The sequence below is a fragment of the Lactuca virosa genome, chromosome 5, assembly GCF_052849685.1.
Source record: "Lactuca virosa cultivar CGN04683 chromosome 5, Lactuca_virosa_CGN04683_v6, whole genome shotgun sequence".
Taxonomy (NCBI): Eukaryota; Viridiplantae; Streptophyta; class Magnoliopsida; order Asterales; family Asteraceae; genus Lactuca; species Lactuca virosa.
In genome coordinates, this window is record NC_136430.1 from 202089912 (window position 1) to 202101425 (window position 11514).

Genomic DNA, 11514 nt, shown 5'->3' on the forward strand with positions numbered 1-11514 from the left:
TTTATGCTTCACTACCTGTTCCTTGTTTGGTTGTGCTTTTGGAGTAGGATCACTTATTCGAAGGTCTATTTAATCTTAAATTATATAAAACTTGTATACATTGCGCAATTATAGGAGGACCCAGTAAGGATCACCCCAAAATGTTTCACTTATTCTCATAGATTCTTTAGACACTTCCATTCTCGTACAACAAACCCATATAAATGTAACCACTTCCTCATAACAGTCAATAGAAGAGTCAACGAGGAACAAGAGCAGGTTCATGAGAAGTTTTCAAAGAGTAATCAGCCAGAGAAACTAAAACGTCTCATGTGTCACACTAATAAATAATACCCATGAATGACTTAGTGAGCTAGTGAATACACTACTCACACTATGTGTTAGGATTATTTTCTTCTTTTCATGCAACTGGTAACAGTTATTCAATTCACAGATACTCATTCGAGGATAGCCACTTCTGATTCATAAAGTTTATTTTATATAGACTCCTTTATGAATTGTTTCCAAAACCCTATGAAAGTCAGAACCAGATACACTCAGAACTAGGATAACTTAGTCTTTCAGCTTTCGGCTTATATCCACTGCTATAGACTTATTTCCATCTCATCTTTGTATTCTTCTTAGCAAGATGCCTCACGTTGATCAGCGAGACACACTACTCTGATAACTCCAGTTCAAAATTTACTACCTCCTCCACAGTTCGATCCTGCTGCTCTCCAAGCAGCGAAAGTGGTACCTAGGGAACTGGTAGCGGTACCCACTTAACCAACCCCAGATTCACCCACGGACACCCACGGGAGTGTTCGTACAAGGACTTCATGAACTGCAAACCCAAATCCGTTAATGGAAATGGAGGAGTCATTTCCCTAATGCGATGGTTCGAGAAGACAGATTCGGTCTTCGAAATCTGTTCGTGCCCAGAAGGGAGCAAAGTGAAGTTTGCTTCCTGTACCTTCTCCGACAGAGCCCTAACATGGTGGAATAGCCATGTTAAGTCACTGACCCTATTAGTGGCTAATTCAATAGGTTGGGAGAACCTGAAAGAGATGATGTTGGAAGAATACTACTCGAGGGGCGAAGTTCAAAAGTTGGAACAAGAGCTATGGGATCATACCATGGTCGGCTCAAACATAGTGACCTACACTGACAGGTTTAGCGACCTGGCAGCACTATGCCCCGGGATGGTTAACCCGGAGAGTAAGAAGATAGAAAGATACATCTGGGTTTTATCTACCCCGATCCAAGGAGATGTACTGTCTTCTAACCCAACTACATTCGATAGCGCCAAACGCCTGGCCCAACGACCCATTGACCATGGAGTTCGCCATGGCGTGGTGGTCCCTGTTCCCGAGCCATCAAAGGGAGGAGACTATAAACGAAAGTCGGGGAAAAAGAGGAAATAACGAACAACACAAGAAATCCCGTAGGAGCAACAAATGGGTACTATATACGCCGCCACAACACCTGTTACTCCAACACCAGCCAATTGATATGCTGGAATCCTCCCGAAGTGTGGGAAGTGTAACTATCACCACACCGGAGTATGTCGGGAAATGCAATGCCTGAATTTAGGGCAGAGCCACTCAATTGACCATCTTATTCATCTTAATTATACATAACTTGTATATATCGGGCGATCATAGTGGTACCGAGGAGGATCGTAATATAGAGTATCGACACTAGTTATCAAAACACTTGCACTATTTGTACTTGCTCATCGCGGTACGATTTGTGACAGTGTTAACATCAAAGAGAAAACAGAAAGCACCAGAAAGTTTACACAGAGTACATTGTCAAGCACACTAGGGATACATCATCGTATAACAAACGTTTCTTTCAAATCGGCCAAAAATTTGTTTCTGTAAAGAGTCCGTTGTCATCATTCGTCGTGGATTTGCGTGGTCCTCACCATACTAAGTTCATATGTTTCGAAGTTCCATCGCCTCGACCGTCAAATTCACGAAACCCTCGTCATTCGTAACGACAACCCGACCCAAACCTCAGAATCGTCTACCTCGTATTCTAAACCCCGAAGTACTCATGCGAGGAGTACCTTGCCCTCCGAAACCTTAATGCCATATATTCAGCAGACCTCCCCGAACTACCACTCGTCCAACAGATCAAGTTCAAGCATAGAGGCTAAGAACGAATACAGCCCACCTATTACTATTAAGTGTATACGCGAGGGTGGTATATAATTATGATTATTCAGATTTAGTATGTGTGTTTCCACCCTATCTCCTGTTCCTTGTTTGGTTGTGGACCTGGGGCAGAGTCACACATACGACCGTCTTACTAATCTTAATTATATACGACTTGTATACACGAGGTGAGGATAGACGGACAAGGTATAAATCCTATCATGAACTTTAGGGCAAAGTTGCCCAGGTCTACGAGTGGGTATTCTACCATTCAGAGGAGCACGACACCGGGAGTACTGCTAAGAAAGCTAATTTCTGAAGGACATTCCATCTAACGGGGGGATGATGTGACAACCCGAAAATTCCGATCCTGTAAAGTCAATCAATCCAATCAAATGCCAGACTTGTTTCTGTTACCTTTTAGCATTGTTAGGAGTCTGTTTGAGGGTTCTAAGCCTAGTACACTTAAGGATTGGGTGTAAGGTTGTATCAGCTTAAGTTCATTGAGTTGAAATCGAGCCAGAAACTCCATCACAAGGAGTTTACGGCCGCAAACTAGGAGTTTACGGCCATAAACTCTTGGTGGCTGTAAACGATCCTCCATATATGAGAGTTTACTTCATTTTTCTTCATTTCTTCAAGTCCTAGCCGCAAACTTCCATTCTCTCTCAAGTATCATCAAGAATTACTCCATTTCTCGTCCAAATCGTAAGTGATTCTTCCTTTTGTTCCTTGATATCCTTCTCAATCTAGTACACCCCTTTGATTTCATCCGTGAATTCACCATTTTTGGCCTAGATCTTCAAGATCATCATCTTTCACCAAGAACACACACTTGTTCTTGGTGGCCGTGAACTCCATAAAGCCTCCCAAAGGTGAGTATTTCTTATATTCTTGTTAAACCACTAGAAACACTCAAAGCCTCATGAAACAAACACCCTTTAAGCTTGAACCAAGAACCAATTTGCACCATTTTGGAGAGTTTACGGCCATGCAATCTCCCTTGGCCGTAAACCCTCCTTAAGATCTTCATTGGCCGTAAACACATTAACCGTAAACACCCTTGGCCGTAAACACCTTGGCCGTGAACTCATCCCTTTGGCCGTAAACTCCCTTTGATCAATCACATGTGATTGTAACACTTCATTCCAAGTGTTTCCTAGCCCCTAAGGTTGTTTCCTTGCATGTTAGTTGTTATAAACACTAATTACATGCCTATATATGCCATTATATGTCATTTAGGACTCGTTTGCATCTCGGGAATTCATTCGTGGAGCTCCTCATCCTTACGTGAATCATCAATTGAATCACCCACATAAGGTGAGTTCATACCCCCCCCATAATCAATATTTTAAATGTTTTAAATGCTTTTAAGGAGGGGGGAGGGGGAAATACAAGTTGAACACAATGATAATTATGTAAATGTTATTTGTGATAACCATTTTAAGGGATTTCTTATGCTTTTATAAGCAATCAAATCATTTCAAAAACTCTTTTAAAGTTATGTTACTTTATTGTTTATAAAACTCCGTTTTTAAAGTACAATCATAACTCAGTAGATAAATGAGTCTTTTCAAGTCATTAACAGTTCAAAGTAAACATACTAGTAAACTATAATAGGTATAGTTTAGGAGTTCAGTTCATACTATACACTAGAACAGAAGGAACATACTATAACGAGAAACAGAAAGAACATACTATACACTAGAACAGAGGAGCATACTATACAAATACAAGAATACTATAACATTAATGTGAAACCACTACTTCACAGCTTAGCAATATACTTGTTAGGTTGCGTTTTGTAACCAGAGTCTCCTGGAGGGAGAGCATGAGTTTGTGTATAGATCTATACAGGATTGACACCCCACACCTTGCTGCTAGCTACAGTGGGACTTGCAAGTCTACGGGTGAGAAATATCACATCAGTTCGACGCCATTAGGTCGTCGTGTTATCACGTGTCGTATTAGTATGGTTATAACCACATCACATTTTAAACCTTAATTAATAAACTGGTTTTAAGGTAGTTAGTGCTTCAGTAGTCACTTTATGCAATATTACTGAATACTTTCTTTTTCCCATTACATTCTTATTGTGATCTCCTCACATAAAAGGCAATGCCAACTATTAAAAATAGTCTTAAACTTGGGAAAACTTACATCATTATAAAAGACAAACAAAACAGTCGAGTCTTAGTACATTCAGTTAGAAGGGGGCCTATAATGCTAACTTTATGATTCCTTGGTAGATACATAAGGGATATATATTAATCGGGTCCGGTAGGCAGTAGAATATGTGCTTTCCGCTTCATTTCCTGTTCCTTGTTTGGTTGTGGGCTTAGAGTAGATTCACCCAGTCTACTATCTAATCGACCTTAGCTATATATATATATATATATATATATATATATATATATATATATATATATATATATATATATATATATATATATATATATATATATATATATATCGTATACACCAAGTAATCATAAGGAGTACCAGGTATGGGTCAGGTCATAGTATACAAATTCAATACACCGTTTTCTAGTACAAAAACATACTTTTCAGATAGAACATTGAGTAAACTAAAGTAGAAGCTTACCAGTAAAGGGTTTAATCCATTTTATTAAACCAGTATAACTTAAAGGACCTTTGGTGGTTAATTCCATAATACCTTAGTTTATACATCAGGGTTATATGTAATTAATATCCGATAGGTAGTTGGATGTGTGCTTTCCACCTTACTTCCTGTTCCTTGTTTGGTTGTGGGCTTAGGGCAGATTCACACAATTAACTATCCGTTCGATATTAGATTATATATAGCTAGTATAAACTAAGTGATTATAGAAGGAACTATTTGAAGGGTTTTGAGCATTCTAACACTCCTAAGGTGTACATGCAACCCTAGAAACCTTGGATCTATGTTTTACTATGATACATGCAAAATTGATTTTCCAAGGTTCTTAACCTATCTAGCATACCTTGGGAAACTTTTAAACATAAATGCTAGAAGAAGAACATACCTTTTGTAGTTCGGATCCCTTGAGAACCTTGTGAGCCTAGAACCTCAAGTGTGATGACTCAAATGTCTCACACAACACTACAACTCTTGGAATAGACTTGAGAGAAGTTCACTTGCACCTCAAAATCGGCTAGCCCTCTATCTTGTACAAGTAGTGCCGATTTTGCTAGACTAGGGGTCTTTATATACTTGTGGCACAAGTAGGGTTACACCATGTAAACCCTAATTATCATGGCTTTTCATATTCCATGATCCATGGGTTTGTAACCTCCATGGATTATCCATGGAGCACCTTATGAGTTTTAGCCCAATCCACACAAACCATGGATCATTAGCCCACTATATAAGAATAGATTATTTACATAGTCAACCCCATATATTTAATTAGTCTCTTTTTGATCACTTAATTAATTTCTAATCAATTCTTTGATCAATACTAATTAAATAATATTATTAATATATTAGAACCTATAATATATTAATAATCCTTAAATGTCCTTTCTCTCATTTAGTCTATCCAAGTGTTGCAATGTCATGCAACCCAAATGGACCATGCCAACTGGGTCAAGTACAACCCAGAAATAGTTATGAACTTAGACACCTAATCCAATAGTCTCCCACTTGGATAAGTCTAATAACTATATCTGCAAGAATAACTTCAGGAACCGATCAGCAATCGTAGCTCTTTAAAGGTCTCGCAGAACTGAGATGATGATGATACGTCATTTAAGATAAGTGATCATATAATCCTCTATTCTAGATATCAGCCGGACAACTACGTGGAACAATGTCTTACTTATTGTCCAACAGTTTGTTTCCCGATTTCCGATTTGTTTGACATAGAACTTAATTGAACACATCAACTTAGTTCTGACCGGGCCCGATACATGGGTCAACACAAAATCATCAAGGGGCCCAAATATCGCTTCTAATCCAAGAAGGAACAGATAAACTTCGACTCATATGCTTGTTCTAATACTTGTTGAATCATACACAAAGGCACATTTTATAACATCGAGTTACCAATGCGTTTGCGTACAATCAATGTATAACCAACTCATAGGCAACAAGTCATATCTCTAGGTTTGAAGACTTATATGATATTACCGTCTCATGATCACTCGGGATAAATTCCATGAAGTGATACCAGTGAGCGTGGGTTGAATCCAATACTCAGAACTTATGAGCACTCATGAATGTTGCAACAACTCGTGCTATGTCCCATACCTTGGACATCTACAATCCAGCTTCATGACAGTCTTGATTCATATCTACTTCCAACATATAACCGACTGTGGATGGTTTGAATAACTTAGTCATTTGGGAAGAATGACCTAGTTATTCTGGAAGTCAAAACATGCAAAGTGAAACACAAGAATAATCGAATCAAATATGGTCTCAGAACTTATGAGTATAAATAAAACATCTTTTATTTATCACCATATTGATTACACATTATTCATTGCATACTGTTTCAAACTATCAACTTTATACTTGAATTAAAACAATAGTTGTCCCATGCTCCAAGCATGCACACTATGGTTTTTACTAAAACACTAGTCACGCCATACACCAAGTATGCACACTATGTTTTTCCAAACATTAGTTATGCCATACACCAAGTATGCACACTAAGTTTGTCTATGATCTTTACTCTGTGAAATGATCGATTGAACATAATTCCAATGATACTCATTTCACAATCCCAAATCCTTACCGCAAATGTAAGAATTCCAAATTCCTGCCATTTACCTAAATCTGTTAGATTCTAAACTTATATGCATTGGTCCTCTTGTAATAATTATGCACAAAGTCACAAAGACTTGTCAATAGACATTACAGAGTATTCCAATGGAGATCTACTCCATGGAAACGAAGTCTCATATGCAAAGTTCATTGCTTTGAACATTCTTCTTGCATTAAGTTTCCTAATCTTACACAGATTTAATGAATAACTTCCACCTATGGGAACATTTCCATATTCCCCTTTTGACTATTACTCATGAACAAGAGTTGACTCTTTTCATAATATGTCAATATGGTCCTTCCAAAATTAACACTATACCTTCAACTGTCCCTGAGCAACCAATCTTTGGTAAACCTTAGATTGTCCTCGATAATTGCTTAATCAAATTAGTCATATCTAGTTCTAGTACTTTTTCCCTCTTAATGCTCTGGGCATTTGGAAAAATTTAGAACAGATGAATATTATAGCACATGCAATCGATCCTATATCCGAAGCATATGGGACACGATTCATAAATACATGATACTAGACTAGTCTTTTGCTATAATATTTCTATTTCTATTTGCCAAGTTCTCATAATTCAGATTATGAAAAGCGATGTCGTAATCATAATCGAATATTAGAACGCAAATAATGGACCCATATATAGAATTTCCTTATGTTGAGCCATTCCAACATAAAATTCATATATATATATATATATATATATATATATATATATATATATATATATATATATATATATCCTTGACTAAAGATGATTAAAACCTCAATCTAAGCTTTTAGAATTGAAATGAAGTATAATTTCCTCTCCCTTAATTATAGCAAAACAACGTTGTCCCAATTGAAACCTTTTGTTTTCTATAATTAACATTGTTAACTTGAAACACTTATTATAATGATCATGCTCCCACTTTCATGATGATTATTAGCATAACACTTATGCTCCCACTAGCTTTGACATGTACTCAGAAAACAGCTGGACTTCTAGAAATCAATACTTTATTGACCTTCTTACCAAAGTTCATATTTCTGATACGAGATGCTTTGATAAAACTTTATCAAAATCATACACCTTTCCTTAGATAGCACACATGTGTGCCTAAACAATTTCAGAACTATGAAAAGGGATGCCGTAATCATAGTCTCAATTGTTTAGACCTTTTCCATTTCTCACAAGTCCATGTTAGTGTGCCGGTTAACCACACACGCTCCACTAACGACTTTGAGAATGCAAATATCACAATTGCTATCTACTTAAAATCTACTTAGTGAAAGCGTTTCCTCACCATCATTTTCATGAATCGGAGAGAAACCTTATGACACTTTAGATTTTATGGTGTATGTGTTCCTATCCATGTGAATTTGTCAAAATCATAATCACAAGACAAGGTTAGTGACAAATCCAAACTCTTATGGATTGAACTTGTGCAGTCTTAACTTCTTGCCATCTGGCAGCACAAGGGCCTGCCATTGCTTCCAAGTTGTTATGCAACCAATTGAGAACTCTCAGAACTCATATGCAAAGCCAACTTTAACTGGAATGGGCATAGAAATAGGAATATGTCAACACAATAGGTTATAAACCTCAAGTCGTGTGCTAGTGATAAACTATAGGTTTTTCTTCTTGATTAGATCTAGAAGTTTTTTCAAGATCTTTAAGACTCCCACTGTCCTCATGACATATAAGACTCACTTGCCAAATATTCAATAGATAGTGCAGATTCTTTATCAAGACAAACACTTCACATAATTGGCCTTAGTTGGTCTTTGTTTTATCCAAAACATCACAACTTACCAATTTCAAATATACAAGAGTAGGACACTTTTACTCTTAAAATTTGACAAGTGTTATAAACCTTTCTTTAAGATATGCCACTCAACTTACAGTCTTGGAGTATGACTCTAAGACTTGTTTTGGAACGAAGTACGACTCATCTTCTTGATTCAACCATTTCAACAATTCATGATTCCTCTTCTTAGCCATAAGAATGCACTAAGATGTCCTTAGAGGACCAATTGTGATATGGTTTCTTAATCATTAAGATGATCACAAAACATGATACTAAAGAACTCTCCCATCTTTTCAGATTTGAGAAACTTTTATCTTTCTGCCTAATTTGATTCTTGTCATTCGTCCTGCAATACATCGAAACCTTTCCAATGTTTCAGAATTATACTTAAACTGGTAAGTATAACCATATTTACTCAACTTTAGTAAATCATGACGAATAGCCTTATCGATCTTTTGTGGTGGACCTTGACCAGTGCACAAGAATGTGTACCGGATCCCTTAGTCCTTCACTTGACTCACATATACATGTAACCAAGGAATTAGTCTTAATTTTTTCCAAAGATGAAAATTCTCATTCATCATACTATACAACTTGCATCATTCCAAGTTTCGGTCCAATTGAAACTTGGTTGATGAAAATCTTCTTTATTTGGTAAATTTAGACACTACCACAAATGAAAGAATCAAATTCACATTTCCATTATTGCTAGAACCATACAAACATCAATTTTTCATAAAATGCCATTGCAATGAGATATAATAAAATAAAACAAATATTTATTTATTTATAAATGCGGAAAAACTTTTTCCTTACAATGCAACTTTAAATGAAAACTATGCTATTACATATTTTTTAGCAATCAATCATAACTCCTAAGTAGTAGCTCAAGAATCCGATCTTTGAACCATGTGATTGAAATCCATCTTCGCGATTAGATTCAGCATACTCTTTCTTTAAGTTTCCTTCCCTTTGCTTGATCCTGCCAAACACCAAAATGTAACCGAGTCACATTTTGTATTAAGAATCATCAATAAGGAACTTAACAGAGTTAGACAGTGGACTTACCTGAAGCAAAGTCAAACCTTTTTAATTTTTCCTTTTCTCTTAGATCTTTCAGGTAGTTAGGGCAGTTTCGCAACCAATGCCCCTTCTCTTGAAAATGAAAACATATAGACTCTTTGGGAATGGTACACGGGACTATCATAGACTTAGATTTTCCCTTTACCTTTTGCTCAACCGGGTTGACCAAGGCTGATCCCTTTCCATTGGGAAGAGAAAGCTTTTCTGGACTTCGAATGTTACTATTGTCAATGTCCATGGAAGTTTGAGAAGTAGACCTTCCACCCATATTTTCTTAACCATTGCGCCACATCATTTCTGACTCAGCAGCAACAAGCAAATAAGATAGATCTATTAGGGTCATGTCGTGATCTGTCACATAGTAGTTCTTAATGAACTCACTATATGACTCACGAAGTGACTGAAGAACCCAGTCAATAGCCAACTTCCTTGGGACAACGACACCCAACATTCTCAACCTGTTAATGTGTGACTTCATTCCTAAGGCATGAGTGCACACATGTCTTCCATCTTTATGTTTCATTGCTAGTAGGGCTTGAGTGACCTTGAATTTTTCAAGTCTTCGAGCTTGTGGGTGAGGGAGAATAAATGGAGGAGGTGGAGGTAGAGAAGTATGATTTCCATGATATTTGGGAAGATCATCGTTGTCTAAACCAGACATCTACAATGGGAGATATTCAAGTTAGTTGATTTAAGTCCTTAATATAACACCCAATATGAAATATTAAGGCTAGGACCCATCACAATATTTTATAACTTAGAAAAGGGATGTCGTAATCCAAGCTATAAAATATTTGAAGGTAGGTGAATGACGATTCACCAATTTCCACCATGAAAAACGAAATAAATTATTAGGTTTTAATTGGTTTTGAACCTCCTAGATTCTTTGAGATTCATTGAACTTTTCAATGGCATGTTTCAATCTCGAGTGTGCCCTTCAGGTTTTGTGACTGGGATGCCGAGGATCACAAAACAAGGTGTGAAGTAACCATGCAAATTACTTGGTACCCTTAATATTTACCCCTCAATCGATGTGTCGGTTAACCACACACGCTCCACCGATACTATGATAACCATTAAGTTACACTTTGTCTACCTTGTTAAGTCCATGTTAGTGTGCTGGTTAACCACACACGCTCCACTAACGACTTAATCAAAGTGCAAAGTGTAATTTCGTGGGTTAGCACCTTATTCACTTTTTCCTAAAGTAACTAAGATTGGGAATTTATAAAAACATTTAGTTACATTATATTCATCATACTTTTAATGAAGATTTAAAGTCCTTGTCTTACCTGTTCGGCTAACGACCCTCCACCGATCAAGGAAGCGGTGGGTGAGAGTGCACACCCATTAAGCTGCCATTTTATAGGCATCAACCTTATACCCCCCTTATAGACCGGCTTCGTGAATGAGGCCTACTAATGGTAAAACGACTTTTTCTTATACATATATAATTATTATTAAACTTATAATATTATAAAGTATAAGGGTTGAATTTTAACTTTTAAAATTCTAGGGTTTGGAACTAAAGTTTTTAATGTGACTTTACATGTTCCAAAACTTGAGGGCAAGTTTTGTAACTTTCAAAACTTTTCATCTTTCATAACTTATGATTTAATGGTTTATTAAAATGAGAGACTTTTCATTTTATGTAACCCATGTGTTTCATAATGGACTTTAAAAGAGTGACTTTTGGTAATCCATAACTTGAGGACAAATTATGGA